This window comes from Podarcis cretensis, assembly GCF_951804945.1.
Source record: "Podarcis cretensis genome assembly, chromosome: 1".
NCBI classification, from domain to species: Eukaryota; Metazoa; Chordata; class Lepidosauria; order Squamata; family Lacertidae; genus Podarcis; species Podarcis cretensis.
Genome location: NC_137170.1, coordinates 68387113 through 68403917, shown reverse-complemented (window position 1 = coordinate 68403917; position 16805 = coordinate 68387113). Strand labels below are relative to the sequence as shown.

General features: G+C 42.3%; 1 protein-coding gene across 5 annotated transcripts in view; it reads right to left on the bottom strand.

Moving 5' to 3' along the window:
* The window catches only part of SYT9 (synaptotagmin 9), a 92889-nt gene that overhangs the window by 20522 nt on the left and 55562 nt on the right, over nt 1-16805 (bottom strand). The gene's annotated exons all lie outside the window — the stretch shown is intronic.

Genomic DNA, 16805 nt, shown 5'->3' with positions numbered 1-16805 from the left:
CCTACTGAGTTTTTATCCTTTATGCAGCTGTTAATAAAGCACAGGAGCCCTGCTGAAGGAGGAAAAAATGCAACAAAGATGCCAATTTTAGATGTGATCTAAGGACTGGTGATTTTCTGGGATAAACTGCAGCTGTTAATTACGGCAACTAATGGACTGCCTTAAAGCCATCCCCTCCGGCTAGAAAGCCATTCCCTTTAATCTGGTCTAGCTCAGAGACTCTCTTGCCTTCCCTATTTTACAAAGACCAAATCTCAATATTAAAAACAAGTTTCTGGGATGAGACCACGCTCATATTTAAAGGAACTTGTTTTACAACAAGGTGTATCCTCAAAGCAGGAGGCTTCAAGCAACACTATATTCAAAGCCTCTGGCTTCCAGATCTACTAGGTCAGGGGGTTCTGAATCCAGCAATACTTTCCCTAAGAAAATGCACATAAAAGTAGCTTTTAAGTTATGTTATTAAAACATTTGAAGTATAATCCAAGTACCCTTAAAAAGGGACAGTTGCTCTGTGCTTCAGTGTGACAGTCTAAATACAAAATGACAGGCGACACCTCAAATATGAACCACCCACTTCTATTATTATCATCCCAGTCCTTCTCATTAAAACATATGCACATGAAGACACAACAGCTGTACATGTATGCTTTGTCCCTGGGTATCCACACAAGTATTGGGATGTGAGTGGTGCTGTGGTCTAAACCACTGATCCTAGGGCTTGCCGATCGGAAGATCAGTGGTGCGAATCCCCGCGACGGGGTGAGCTCCCGTTGCTCAGTCCCAGCTCCTGCCTACCTAGCAGTTCAAAAGCACGTCCAAGTGCAAGTAGATAAATAGGTACCACTCTGGCGGGAAGGTAAACAGCGTTTCCATGTGATGCTCTGGTTTCGCCAGAAGCGGCTTAGTCATGCCGGCCACATGACCCGGAAAAACTGTCTGCGGACAAACATCAGCTCCCTTGGCCAGTAAAGCGAGATGAGCGCCGCAACCCCAGAGTCGTTCACGACTGGACTTAACTGTCAGGGGTCCTTTACCTTTATTTTTATCCACACGAGTATTTTAAGAACCTGCCCTCGGCTCCAGGGAAGCAACAGCATTTACTTGAAGCTGGGATGAATGGTCTTCACATTTTTTCCAAACCTTTTCACGTTTTCGAAAAGGCAGTGGGTACCACTGATATAATCATTCTCTCAGCACAAGCCTTTTTATTTGCCAGTCATAACGATCTCCCCGCCTCACCGTGCTATTTTGGGGTTCTCCCACCCTTCCATAGTGGATTTGCGGATTGGGGGGGGGAGAGAGAAACCCCCCAATGCATTTGGGAGTGCTTGTTCTGGCTTCCACTAGCACACTGAATTAGTTGAAACCAGCAAAGTATCTTATTTCCCCCCATTACTCCACACTAAGGACTATAAATGATTTGGTGGGAAATCAATTCAGGTGGGAAATTTCCCACATTACTGATGCCTCATCAATGTTTGCACTGAAAAACAAACCTCCAAAAAATCTGGCACGGCCCAAACTTACTTCCATGTAAATGTTGTTTTCACATCAGAAATAATAATAAGGAAAGTTTATGAGCCCAACATTGCAGCTGAAAAAAAAAAAGGCAGACCGTACAATCAAGTGCATCACAAAACACACTTCAGGTGCTTCAAGCAGGCCTGGATCCACACACATCAAAGAAGCATTTCAGTTAAATGTGTTTTAAACGTTGTATGATAAATCGGGTTGGCTCAAACAGAACTCCAAAGCGCCATCTGGTGTCACTAGTGTCATAAACAACACATATAAAGCACCTTTTCTTTGCCAATGAAGCTGAGTCCCAGGTGAGAACTGATGGTGTGAATTGTGATGCCTTATCTATTTCCACAACACCCTAACAGATGTAGTTTCGTATTTCTACATTTTGGTATCTTTTGCCAGCAATATCTGGACTATCTCCACCATTAGCAGGTTTTTATCTTTGTTACATATCAAATGAAAAGCTAGAAAAGAAAACTGAAATGTACCAGTCTTAACCAATGGGTTTATGATAGGTTCACACTTATATCCCCAAAGCACAATTATTTATTGCTGAAGGCATTAAAAACAGTCATCTTAATATCAAGTGAATGTGTCTGCATGTACAATGGAATTTCTTGTAAAATGTTACATCCATTTTTGTGCCATTTTTGTGTAGCAGATCATCCTGCCCGATGGACAATTTCCAATACACCAATGGAAACATTTTATTTTTCAGATTTGTGCAGTAGTCTGATAAACAGCAAGGAAGTATTTATTTACCATGTCATACCAGTGATAGCAATACAGCCTCTACACACAGTTAAAATGCATAAATCTTGAAATGAGGTAGGTTGCTATCCCTTTCCTTTTCAACCTGATATAAAATCTCAATTCTTTTCAACTGTTGAAGCATATACTTACTAGATATTTAGTAATGTGCCATTTTGTAAGTACCTGTTGACTACAGTGTTGTGAGAACTATCACAGAAACCTCATTAGTAGTTCACTGTTAAATACAACATTCATACTTAGCTGGGTGCAAATATAATTGATTTTATTTGGACTTACTTCTGGGTAGACATGCCTAGGACTGCTATTAGTTACCTCTAGAGGAGCCAGCAATTTGAGCACCTTAGGGAAATCAGCATAAAGTTTTGAGACTTTGGTTCTTTCAGACAAAAAACAGCCTCTAAGATTATTATTAAAGTCTGGATTCTACTTATGCTTCTGAATGCAAAGTGTGGTTAGGAAAACATATGTAATAGATTGGCAAAGGGAAATTCTAACAACCATTTTGGTATCTTTCTCTATTATAATTTTAATTAAGCTGTCAATACCTAACATCCAGCTCTTTTCCAGATTGATTCATTTTCTCTCTGATAAAAGGGCCTTGGATGATTAAGCACTCGTGATGGTGACAAGTTATGCCTGCCATTTGTCTAGGAGGGAATTTCTTACAAAGATTTCAAATACTGTAACAATACAAATGCAAGTGGTCATTTTTCCTACACAAAAACAAGACCGCTGCACCAGCCCAATGATGAAAAACAAGAAATATATACCAAGATGCTTCAAGGAAGTTTTTTTCTTTTCTTAGAAGATGGAGATATTTCAAATCACAAAGCCCTCCCTTTGGGTTACTTTAGACTGTCCTTCCATAATTTCAAAGGAACAAGGACTCTTCTTCAAGTTCCAAGAAAAACTGAAAAACTAACTCCTGCTCCTCATAGTGAGCGGCTCCTGGGAGGGACAGAGAATTCATGTGGCAAGTAGGCCTCCATATTAAAAGTGGAATGAGTACAATTCACCCACATAAGCTATTTTCAGCAGTATCTCTGTGGAAACAATAGAGGTCTCGCTTGTGAATAAGGCTAAACCATTGTTTATTAAACCATGGCTTAGTGAGATATGTAAACCCTGGTCTTGATTTCTTTACTGCCAGCAACACACAATCTGAAGCCATGGTTTGTTGTTGTCTTATGAACCATGCTAGTTTTAACTTTGGCTTGCTGTTTGTTGCATGTGAATTCTGAACCATTGGCTAACCATAGTTTGTTTGATCACACTGCTCATCAAACAACAAAAGCATGAGAGGAGCAGCAGTAAAACAAAACTAACTTTGGATAAGCAAAGCTATGGCTTGTTTAAATAAAATGTAATTAGCATTCTGTATGCTCCATTCTCTAAAAGAAGTTCATTGTGAGGAAGGGAAGAAAGAGAAAGACGTTTTCTGATTAATTATGTGCCCCTGCCCCGGCCAGGCAGAGCTATCTATTTATTTTGTGGCTTCCACAAGACGTCTTTGCAAATGTGGGTGAAGCTGCATAGCTCAGCTGGTGAGAGCATGGTGCCGACAATGTCAAGGTTGTAGGTTTGATCCCAGTAATGGACAGCTGCATTTTCCTGCATTGCAGGGGGTTAGATTAGATGATCCTCAGGGTCCCTTCCAACTCGATACAATTCTATGGTATTCTATGGAACAGTGAGGATATGTGAGCCAGCTAATTTATATAAGACTTTCCATTGGATTTTATGACCTGCCAAAGGGTGTCTCAATGGGTGTCAGGAACTGGGCAGAGGAGGAATGGTGAAGATCACCTCCTCAGCCTGACCCTTCCAGGGAGGAGGAAGAGGAAGACAGTATAGATTTACAACAGGGGTCTGAGGGAGGTCACAGCTCAGAGGCAGAGGAGGGGGAAAGTTGGGAAATCATAGGAGAGCCAGAGCAACACCTGGCAGACACGTCATTAGAAAGAATTCCAGACTCCCCTCTCCCAGGACCCAGAGAGCCTTTAAAGTAGGAGAACAAAGAGCTCAAAGACAGAGGGCACTGTAGCAGCACCCATAGAGGTGATGAATGAGGAAGTGGGAGAGACGGGGGCTGGAGATTCACTCGGGACAACACCATTATCCAAGAGGCCGGATTCTATAGCCTCTCTCTGTGAATAAAAAAAGGACGGTAAGAAATCTGCCCTTATCTTTAGACTTTCCTGGGATGGGAGTCGCTGACAGCATTTTGAAAATGGGAAAGGCCTGCAAGATGAGACCTGCTCACAAGGTAACACCATTCACATGCACGCCTCTGCAATGTGGTTTTGATTCATACTCAATGCACACAATGTGGAGTCAGAGCAAGAAGCAGATCTTAAGAAACTGGCCACCTATTAAAGGTAAATGTAAGGAGAGGGGAAATATGAAAAATCAAGGTGGTTATTGGTCACAAGCAAGTACACTAGATTTTAACTTGAATGTGTAATCCATGGCATTGGTGCTTGAAAGAGCTTGTAATACTTTAAGTAGATGTTTTACATGACCCTGCAAAATATTGCTTTTTCTCCCTCTCTTTAATATTTTGAGCTAATGTGCATGAGGCAAATGTGACGTTCTAGTTCTCTTCTTTTCCCATGAAATTTGGGGAATCATTTCCCAGAATCGTTTGGGGAATCTAACCGGTGTTGCAGGCATCACTGAATCTGATGTAATTTAATCTAATATTAAATTAAATTATTTGTCTCCAATATAACCCAGTTATGCTCTCAAGAGAGACAGCTTCCAAAAGAAGAAGAAGAAAAAAATTATATTAAAAAACCCCAAAAAACTAGAAGAGCACAGGCTGCATACACCAGAGACATGAAATCCTAAAAAATTCAGGGTGGGGGTGGAGAGGGATCAAACCCTGTTCAATCGAGGGTGACCTATGGTTCTGATATCTTGCATTTTTAAGGCTAAAAATAGCCTGAGGCATTTCAAACAAGAACAGTATGTGCAATTCAGGGGGACGAATAAATTCTCATTAGACTTCATGAATTTAACCAGCATCAACAACACTAGGATTTTTTGAGAGATGAATTCTCAGGGCTAATGAAAGACTCTATAGTTTCATCTGCAAAGAAACAGATGGGGATATTCTCTGACTTGTTTAAAAAACTAAACAAAAGTGAGATAAAGGTCTGCTCCCCCCCCCACCCGCCCAAAAAACGCTCCATCAGGGATACTGTGCATTTTGACAGTAAACTAGCATGTATAAAATTGCTTGGAGGCAATTCCAAGGCTTGGCCAATATAAAAAGGACAAAGTTTATATAATCTCATTCTAGGGAAAGATTCCAGAGAACCAAGATTTCAAGCGTTGGCTGCTGTACTTGCAGATTCTCTTAAAACTAGAATGTTTTGAATGTAACAGAAACATTGCAGTTAACTGGGGAAAATATTTCAGTGCCAAGAGTTATGCTTATTGTGCAATTAATTTGCACACTGCTTTATGAGGGCAATTGCAATGAGATGTGGTTTTAAAAGGTTTAAATAAATAAGGAGTTTTATCCAATAGTTTTCCTCCACTCACGGAAGGCTCTTTGTTCCAGTGGAGCCTTCTGTGAATGGAAGGGATGTGTTGAATTCTAGAATATCTCCCTTTCCTATTGAGTCTCCTGCCTCAGGGGGCTGCAGAAGCAAAAGTGGGAGGAACCAACATTTCGGGTGTGTGTATATAAAAAAAGCTCAATAACTTCCAGGGTGTCCTGGGTTTTACTTTTTGAAATCTGGCAACCCTATGGTTGAGCGTAAAGCTAATCTCAAGCAGGCCAAACATGAGCAGCTGTGGCACAAAGATAATAATAATAATAATAATAATAATAATAATAATAATAATAATAATTTATTATTTATACCCCGCCCATCTGGCTGAGTTTCCCCAGCCACTCTGGGCGGCTCCCAATCAGTGTTAAAAACAGTACAGCATTACATATTAAAAACTTCCCTGAACAGGGCTGCCTTAAGATGTCTTCTGAATGTCAGGTAATTCTTTATCTCTTTGACATCTGATGGGAGGGCGTTCCACAGGTCGGGCGCCACTACCGAGAAGGCCCTCTGCCTGGTTCCCTGTAGCCTCACTTCTCGCAATGAGGGAACCGCCAGAAGGCCCTCGGCGCTGGATCTCAGTGTCCGGGCTGAACGATGGGGGTGGAGATGCTCCTTCAGGTATACAGGACCGAGGCCGTTTAGGGCTTTAAAGGTCAGCACCAACACTTTGAATCGTGCTCGGAAACGTACTGGGAGCCAGTGCAGATCTCTCAGAACCGGTGTTATGTGGTCCCGGCGGCCACTCCCAGTCACCAGTCTAGTTGCCGCATTCTGGATTAATTGCAGTTTCCGGGTCACCTTCAAAGGTAGCCCCACGTAGAGCGCGTTGCAGTAGTCCAAGCGTGAGATAACCAGAGCATGCACCACTCTGGCGAGACAGTCCGCGGGGAGGTAGGGTCTTAGCCTGCGTACCAGGTGGAGCTGGTAGACAGCTGCCCTGGACACAGAGTTAACCTGCGCCTCCATGGACAGCTGTGAGTCCAAAATGACTCCCAGGCTGCGCACCTGGTCCTTCAGGGGCACAGTTACCCCATTCAGGACCAGGGAATCCTCCACACCTGCCCGCCTCCTGTCCCCCAAAAACAGTACTTCTGTCTTGTCAGGATTCAACCTCAATCTGTTAGCCGCCATCCAACCTCCAACCTCCTCCAGGCACTCACACAGGACCTTCACCGCCTTCACTGGTTCTGATTTAAAGGAGAGGTAGAGCTGGGTGTCATCTGCATACTGATGAACACCCAGTCCAAACCCCCTGATGATCTCTCCCAGCGGCTTCATATAGATGTTAAAAAGCATGGGGGAGAGGACGGAACCCTGAGGTACCCCACAAGTGAGGGCCCAAGGGTCTGAACACTCATCCCCCACCACCACTTTCTGAACACGGCCCAGGAGGAAGGAGCGGAACCACTGTATAACAGTGCCCCCAGCTCCCAGCCCCTCTAAACGGTCCAGAAGGATGTTATGGTTGATGGTGTCAAAGGCCGCTGAGAGATTCAGCAGAACTAGGAAACAGCTCTCACCTTTGTCCCTAGCCCGCCGGAGATCATCAACCAGCGCGACCAAGGCAGTTTCAGTCCCATGGTGAGGCCTGAATCCCGATTGGAAGGGATCCAAATGGTCCGTTTCCTCCAGGCGTGCTTGGAGTTGTTCAGCAACCACCCGCTCAATCACCTTGCCCAAGAATGGAAGATTTGAGACTGGGCGATAGTTGGCCAAATTGGCCGGGTCTAAAGATGTTTTTTTAAGAAGCGGTTTAATGACCGCCTCTTTCAGCGGGTCTGGGAAGGCTCCCTCACAGAGGGAAGCATTCACCACCCCGCAAAGCCAATCGCCCAGCCCTTCCCGGCTCGCTTTTATCAGCCAGGATGGGCAAGGATCAAGGAGACAGGTGGTCGGTTTCACTCGTCCAAGCAGCCTGTCCACATCCTCGGAGGTAACAGATTGGAATTGATCCCATATAACAGGACCAGACAGAACTCTAGCACTCTCCCGCCCTGGCCCTGCTCCCACTGTGGAGTCTACCTCCTTCTGAATCTGAGCGATTTTATCTGCAAAAAACTTTGCAAAAGCATTGCAGGAGGGTAGCTTCTTGAGGTCACACAAAAGAAGAAGATGGAAACTACTGTTTCTCAACTTCAAAGTGATTTGGAGGATGCTAACAGAAATGTAGAGGAGACTGCAAAAGTGGCGATGCGGCTGTGATGGCAGAAACACTGAAGAGAAATGACATTGGTGCTGACCTGGAGAGAATAAGGATGAACATGTCTGACTCCAGCAACCACCTGCTGGACTGGGGTGGGGACATTCCATGTGATCTGCTCTACCACAAGTTTGCAGGTTGCAAATGTTATTACATGAAGCCCAAACTAGGAATATAGTCCCAACGTGTGCCATTAAGGATGGGCAGAATCTTCCAGTTACACACCTTTATTATTCCATGGTTCTATTATGCCCCAAATACCACTTCAGTTGGAGAATTTCATAACATTATTTTTTATGAATATGTACTTTAGAAAAAAAGAACAAGCTTCTCTTAAAAAGAGAATTTTACTGTGCTTACACAAAACTGCAGCAATAGTACCCCCCAATAAAATCTAAAATAAAAAAAAATTGTATGTTGAAACACTAAATTAGATTCTCTTTTCTTCCTACCATCCAGCCTAGATGGTTGGCTACAGATGCCATTTTTAATGCACCTAATTCAATTCATTTAATTCAAATGTTCCTCCAGACTGAGTCCAGAATCCAGACCCAGGTCACTAATTGGTGTGAAGGCTGGATGGCACACAACCAATCTGTGCAGGTAGCATACTATAAAATGATATAACAGCACTTTCAGTACCCTTAACAAGCTGCATTTTCCATGTGTTTTTTTTTGTGTGTTTTTTTACAGGGAAGCCATGACTGACTCTAGTTCCTTAAGTTTAGAGCCCTGCAGCCTACTACTGCTAAGCCTCTCTCTAAGGGGGTTTAAAAGTGTCAAGTCAAAATGACTGGCCAGCATCAAGACCTCTTATCTTCCAGCACAGAATATACATTTCTTCCCTCAGTCATGCATATAGCTAGTATGAGACATGGGCACACCATGTATTTTGCAAAAGAATTTCAAGACCAAGGGATTTGGTTGTGCTCCTGAAGAACAATTTATATTTGAACAGCTTTGGGTTCAATAAAGCATACTTCGGGGTCCACCTGAAGTTTTCCTCCTTTCTCTTCCTACTGCATGTAGTCACCTACACATGAAGCTACCCAATTCAAACAATGATTCCCATCTCAGAAGAAAGAAAAATCACACAAATCAGGCTCTTGCATTCCCAGGTTTTCACTTGCCATCAGCATCCCACACGAACTTAGGAATGTGACAAAGGGGGAGCATAAAACACCTTTTTTCCAGCTTGCGAAGACTGCCTGATTCATGCCCCAAACAGCTAAATGACATAGAGGCATAATGGTTGGATAGAATAGTGGTACATACACACAATGCTTATCAGATAGGTTTTGGGTTGGTTTTTTTTTTAAAAAAATAAATTTTTATTGCGGTTTTATAATTGCAAATTCCATATATCACATATCAATATCCAATCCTACCTTAGCGTTACATTTACAGTCTTCTCCCTCCCCACCCAACTTCCCTCAACTTCCCCTTCTGGTTTGTTACATTGTTATATTCTGCATGTATATATACTATTAGGTGTTGTTGCAATATTGTCCTCTATGTTTAAACTCAATAAAATTGTGAAAGTTTATTCAAATCCTGCCAATGAGTCCATTTATTTTTGTTGTTTCTGCAAGTAGACTGTAAATAGCTCCCATTCCTTTTTGAAGTCACTGTTATCTTTTTCATGTAATTTGTCTGTTAACTTCGCTAACTCTGTGTAGTTCACCAATTTTTCTTGCCATTGTTCTTTTGTTGGCATTTCTCCAGGCTTCTAATTTTGGTAATTCTTGATCTAAAATACCTATCAAAAAGGCTTCTGGCTTTTTTACAAATGTTATTTTAAACATTTTTTTTTCAATTCATTGAATATCATTTCCCATAACTTTTTAATATGTCTACATTCCCACCACATATGGTAAAAGGTACCTTCCTTTTCTGTACATCTCCAACAGGTCTTCAATTCTGTTCTATACATTTTGGCCATTTTTACTGGTGTAATATACCATCTATATATTGGTGTTTTTTTCTTCAAAAGTTTTGAAGGACCATCTTGGGCCACCTTCTGATTGTGCTGGCTGGGGATAATGGGAGCTCTATTCCAAAACAGCTGGCACCAGCTGGATTCCTTGAACCATACAATAAATCCTATTGTCAGCTCCATTGGGTGTGTGCACCAGAGAGACCTGATGCTTTGCTTATGCCACCTTCAACCTTTTGAGAAAGCTGTCGCCTGTCTCCAGGCACAAATTACTTAATTCCAACTTAACAGGAACTAGCATAACATATTTTTAAAACCTGTCAGTTTCTAAAAAGAAAAGGGAACCAGAATTGGAAAGGTGGCTTGGAAAATGTGAATTATCGCACAATGTAAAACAAGTTGGTGTGTGTGCGGGGGGAGCTGATAGTGCAGAGAAGCAGCCGAGGTGCTACAAAAAGTGTTTCTTCTGTGCAGAGCGTGAAGAGCAATTATATTCCTTTCTCTCTCTCTCTGTGGTTACGGTCCCCACCCCCCCGTGAAATTTACATCTCTTGACTCTCAACACTTTTTTATCTGCACAAGACCTACAGGGCCAAGACCTTGTTTAACCTTCCTTGCATACTTGATTAAAGAAGGAATGCCAAAACCAGATGTCTTTCTTTCCACCCCTGCAAGCCATCTATATGACAGATTTTTCTACCTACTCCTGAGGCTCTAGTCCACCCACCTGGAGCCCCCCAGATGCAGCTGCCATCAGTCCCAGCCAGGATGGATTGAAAAAGGTTGCTCTGGCCATATAGATAGGTAAAATGATGCAACTTAAAAGTATTAATAAATGTCATATGTGACACTTGATTATTGGTCTGAGGACAGCCTCCAGCCAGCCCTCACACTGCTCTTGCCAACTGTTCATGCCATCTCAGAAAAGTGAGGCAAGGACACATATTCAGCAAAGTTTAGTGCACAGTGATCTATGGACAGCTTCATGTGCAGAATGGAAATGGTGCAAAAACACACAAAGTGGATTACATTCCCATGATTTCTTTGCACTGCAGGTTTTAGGTTACATGCATTAGTCCCGTATTTCCCTTTGGGGATTCCAAAAATTCTTGCAGAGAAATAATTGTATCATAGAATTGTAGTTAGAAAGGACCTTGAACATCATCTAGTCAACCCCCTGCAATGCAGGAATCTCAACTAAAGTATCCATGACAGATGGCCATCCAACCTCTGCTTAAAAACCTGCAAGGAAGGAGAGTCTACCACCTTCTGAGAGAATCTGTTTATTGTTGAACAGCTCCTACCATCAGAAAGTTCTTCCTGATATTTAATTGGAACCTCCTTTCTTGTATCTTGAAGCCACTGGTTCGGGTCCTATCCTCCGGAGCAGGAGAAAACAAGCTTGATCATCACCCATGTGGCAGCCCTTAAGATATTTGAAGATGGCTATTGTATTGCCTCTCAGGCTAAACACACCAAATTCCTTCAACCATTTCTCCTAAGGCTTGGTTTCCAAGATCTTCGATAATCTTGGCTGCCCTCCTCTGCACATGTTTCAGCTTGTCATTATCCTTCTTAAATTGTGGCACCCAGAACTAGACACAATACTCCAGGTGTGGTCTGACCAAGGCACCAAGGCAGAATAGATGAGTACTATTACTTCCCTTGATCTGGACACTATACTTCTGTTGAGGCAGGCTAGAATAGAATTAGCTTCCCCCCCCCCCCGCTGCATCACACTCCTGACTCATGTTAAGCTTGTGGTCTACTAAAACCCCTAGATCCTTTTTACATGTACTACTGGTAAGCCAGGTGTCCCTCATATTTGTGCAGCTGGTTACTCCTGCCTAAGTATAGAAACTTACACTTGTCCCCATTGAAATTCATTCTTGCATGTATATAGCTCTGTATATATGTAGCTCTACTCACTGCTACTCTATAATTTAGTGTAGATCTATTTCTTATATATTTTGTCCCTACTGAGATTCATTTTGTTAGTTTTGGCCCTGTTCTCCAATCTGTTAAGGTCATCTTGAATCCTGATTCTGTCTTCTGCGCCAGTAGTTACCCTCCCAGTTTTATGTCATCTGCATATTTGATGAACAACCCTCAATTCTTTCATCCAAGTCATTTATAATATGTAAACAACAATAGGCCCAGGACAGAACCCTGTGGCGCCCCATTTGTCATTTTTTTACAGAATGGCAAGGAATTATTAGTGAACACCCTTTGGGTTCAGTCAGTCCATCAGCTACAAATCCACCTGACAGTTCCCTTGTCTCTCCCACCTTTTACTAGCTTCTCCACAAGAATATCATGGGGAACTTTGTCCAAAGTCTTACTGAAATCAAGATACACTACATCCGCTGTATTTCCCTGATCCACTTAGCTTTCTTTCAAAAAGAAAGAAATGAGATGACTTGTAATCACAGTATCGTTTTTCAAGTGCTCACATATCAACTGTTTAATGATCTTTTATAGGACCTTTTCTGGTATCAGTGTAAAGCTCACCAGTCAGTTGTTATCTGGGTCTTTTTTGAAGATGAGGTCAGCATTTGCCTGCCTCCAGTCTGCAAGGACCTCACTTGTTCTCCAACAATTCTAAAAGATTATAGATTATAGAGAGGCTCTGTGATTACACCTGAAAGCTCCTTTAATACTCTTGGGTGCAGCTCATCGGGCCCTGGAGATTTGAATTCACAAAACTGTCCTACAGGAGAAGGAGCTTGTCAGAAGACTGTGACGTAATGCATTTTTATTATTATTAAAGAATCAAGTTAGGTAATTGCAAGGGGCCTGAATGCATTTCCTTCTCCTCATGTTTCCCCCTTTATTTCTTCTAACAGAAGAAATTGCTCCTCTCCTCCCCGCAAAGCATCGCTGGATAAATGACTTCCCTATGAAACTGAGTGCAGCTTGTCCTGGGAAACTATTTCAGGGCAGGAGCCACTCAGAAATCTCAGCGCACATATGGCTTGTAGATCAGCCTGCTGGATTAGTCAATGATATGTTTCAAGTTTTCAGTGATTGCTGTACCTGTTTTGTGCTGCATCAAATACATGTTCTCAGCTACAAAAATAAAAAATAAAAAATAAAAAATGTCTTAAGAAGCAGAGCACCTCAGAATTGAAAGGACTGTTATCTTTCCTGGTTTTTCTTTTCTTTTTTGTTAGACTGGTTTTCCTCCTCATTATCAGCTTATGAGAGCAGATACACTGAGAAATGACAGATTCTTCTTCTAGGTATAATCTTTTGCAATCACAGACAACATTACGATATTGTCTCGAATTAGAGCAATCTTTGAAATGATATAATAATCTGCTGCAGACAATGTAGGAAACTTTTACTTTGATCGGAAGAGGGATAAGGGTATAACGCTGTGGAACTAGGAGCTATTAATTCCATGCAGGTTTTTGTTGCTGCTCCTGAGTAGGGTAGCTTGATTTAAACCAAGTACATTTTCAAATCAGCAAGAGAAGAAACCAATTTTCATCAGTGATTCAAATCAACTCGCCCATATTCAGCTGTATTTCCTAAACTCCTCCTTGGCCCTGCATCCTGGTTTGTCCTTCCATCTGGACTTATTCTAAACATAAACTGGAAAAAATGATACTCAAGATTTTGCCAATGTTTGATTACAATGATAATCCAATATTTTTCTGTGATTATGATTACCTTGACATGCTTACTATGTTTAATTAATTACACCTAGATACCTGTTTGTCCTCTAAGGAGATCAGGAGAGTGTACATACAGCTCCCAGGCAGGCTCTGCTTCTGGGGAGCATTTAGGGTGAAGCTGGATTAGCTTCAGCAGTAAAACTGCACCATACACCTTCCAAGAGTTATCTGCACTATTTGCTGGAGGCCACGTGGGTGGCGCTGTGGGTTAAACCCAGAGCCTAGGGCTTGCTGATCAGAAGGTCGGCGGTTCGAATCCCCGTGACGGGGTGAGCTCCTGTTGTTTGGTCCTTCTCCTGCCAACCTAGCAGTTCAAAAGCGCGTCAAAATGCAAGTAGATAAATAGGTACCGCTCCAGCGGGAAGATAAACGGCGTTTCCGTGTGCTGCTCTGGTTTGCTAGAAGCGGCTTAGTCATGCTGGCCACATTACCCGGAAGCTGTACGCCGGCTCCCTCAGCCAATAAAGCGAGATGAGCGCCACAACCCCAGAGTCGTCCAAGACTGGACCTAATGGTCAGGGGTCCCTTTACCGTTACCTATTATTGGGCTGCTCTTGAAAGGGTCCCCTTTTTTGGGGGTAACAATGGCTCAGGATGGCCGGTCTTTTCCTGTGGGCATTGCAATAATACATCTAATCTCCATGGTGAGATCATATAAACATTGAAGTGGGGGCCTAACTCGTCATGGGAACTCCTCAGTTTTTCATGGTAGGACAAGACTTGCCTATTTACATTGCCTTCTGGTGACTAGGGTTGGGGGGGGGAGATGTTTAAATGGATAATAATCCCTCGGAAAGTGTTGACCCAAATAATGCCAACACCAGTCCCAAATCAGAAGTAAAATGCAGTTGGTTATATGGTAAATATATTTTGGGTCAAAATACATAAAATACATTTCCTTTTGAAGTTTGAAACAGCCAAGATTTAGAGTGGAGTATGGTCAAAATACTCCAAAATAGGACGCGGGTGGAGCTGTGGGTAAAAGCCTCAGCGCCTAGGGCTTGCCGATCAAAAGGTCGGCGGTTCGAATCCCTGCGGCGGGGTGCGCTCCCGCTGCTCAGTCCTAGCGCCTGCCAACCTAGCAGTTCGAAAGCACCCCCGGGTGCAAGTAGATAAATAGGGACCGCTTACTAGCGGGAAGGTAAACGGTGTTTCCGTGTGCTGCTCTGGCTCGCCAGATGCAGCTTTGTCACGCTGGCCACGTGACCCGGAAGTGTCTCCGGACAGCGCTGGTCCCCGGCCTCTTGAGTGAGATGGGCGCACAACCCCAGAGTCTGTCAAGACTGGCCTGTACGGGCAGGGGTACCTTTACCTTTTACCTTTATGGTCAAAATGTGTTTTGTTTTCTGTCTTCTATAATAAATCAGTTCTGTTTTCCTTATCACACAGCTCAGTTGAAAGGTTCATGAGCTCTGGCAAGATTCCACATATTTGATAGAATGAATTTTATGCTGCTTTGGAGGGTACAGAACAAGGAGTTGAGGTTGCATTTACAGTGTTTGAGAACAACCTCAGGGAAACATAGGGAAACGATAACTAAAATATGCAAGAGTTCTTGGTTTATATTGTTAGCTGTCCATAACTTTAGTGCCTGAATCACACTGCAAATATTCAAAGACTATAAAGCTGTAATATCTTAATTTGAAAACAGTGTGCTGTAAAAATGTCGTTAATCTTGAGTTTTTCATCAAGGAAGTTTCCAGTTGGGTTATGGCTCCTGCTGAAACTCATTTGCACTTGGGGGGGGGGGCATGTCCCACAATCAAAATAAATACCAGAATCCCTTGATCAATTTGTACAAACCAGGGTACAGCATAATAGATCAATGGCAGTGTATCCGAAGTTAAATCACTTTCAACCAATTTCCATCTGAACAACAAAATGAAGAATGTGTATGGAATGTACAGATGTGCTAAAATTCTGCTCTGCATGTAACTAATTCGGATGCTCTGCTGTTAGCCTGAAAAGTATCCAGATAAAAATGTGTGTGGACTTCATAAGATTATAGTGTCTTGGAGGAAATTAACTACTTTCTGATTTGTGAAACCAGTTTTGTTGCTTTTGTTAAATTATTTACTTGTGGTTTTTATCTTGTATTTTATTCTGTGAACTGCCCTGAGATACTCTGATGAAGGGTGGTAAATAAATTTAATAAACAAATCAATAAATAAAATGGACACAGTAGCATCCAATGATACAGCTTTCACCAGCAAGGATCTGGTTTTGTTGTTTTTACTGCTGGTGAAATTGTTAACCGCCCCATAACTGTTAAGAAGAAATGTTTGCCTGTTAGGAATATTTAAGGCCTTCTGAGATTATAGGTTTCAAAATTTAGGGTCCATAACTATTTCTATTGTGGAATTAGTGCCATGGATTTTAAGAGAGAAACAGATTGATGGTTTGAAACCAGAAGTCTCTCATCTAGTAAGTACATAGTGCATCATTTCATTTAATGCAAATTTAACTTTGTACATTATGGCTGCCGAATCTTTGCTTAATGACTGGGTAATTGCCTATGGATTGCTGCCTGTTTGCTGTCATAAAAATAGCGCCCCCAATCAAGCTTCCGCCCTGACCGCTGTATGCAGTGGTGGCAACACTGTTCCATATAGTCTTACCAGAGGTTTGGGAGGTTAAGATTGCTCCCTTAGGCTTAACAACAGTAGGAATAGATGCTTGTAAATAATAATAATAATAATAATAATAATAATAATAATAATAATAATAATTCATTACTTATACCCCGCCCATCTGGCCGGGCTTCCCCAGCTTCACAGAAAAGGTAGGTTTCGAGGACAGAAAGTAGGAAAAGTGGAATTATGATGACAGTTCCATGCATGAGGGGCAGCAAGGAAGCAGAAGACCTTCAACAGCTGAGGATGGCAGAGCTTCAATGTTATCCTAAAATGTTTTCCTTCCTCTTGTTTGTGAATAACCTCATGAGACAGCTGCTGGTGCAATACTTTGTAAAGAGAGGAGAGGAAAACTATATGGAGAGTACAGCAGATGAAAGCCTCACAAAATGCTGTGGCTAGACCAGGCTTCCTCAAACTCGGCCCTCTAGAAGATGTTTTTGGCCTACAACTCCCATGATCCCTAGCTAGCAGGACCAGTGGTCAGGG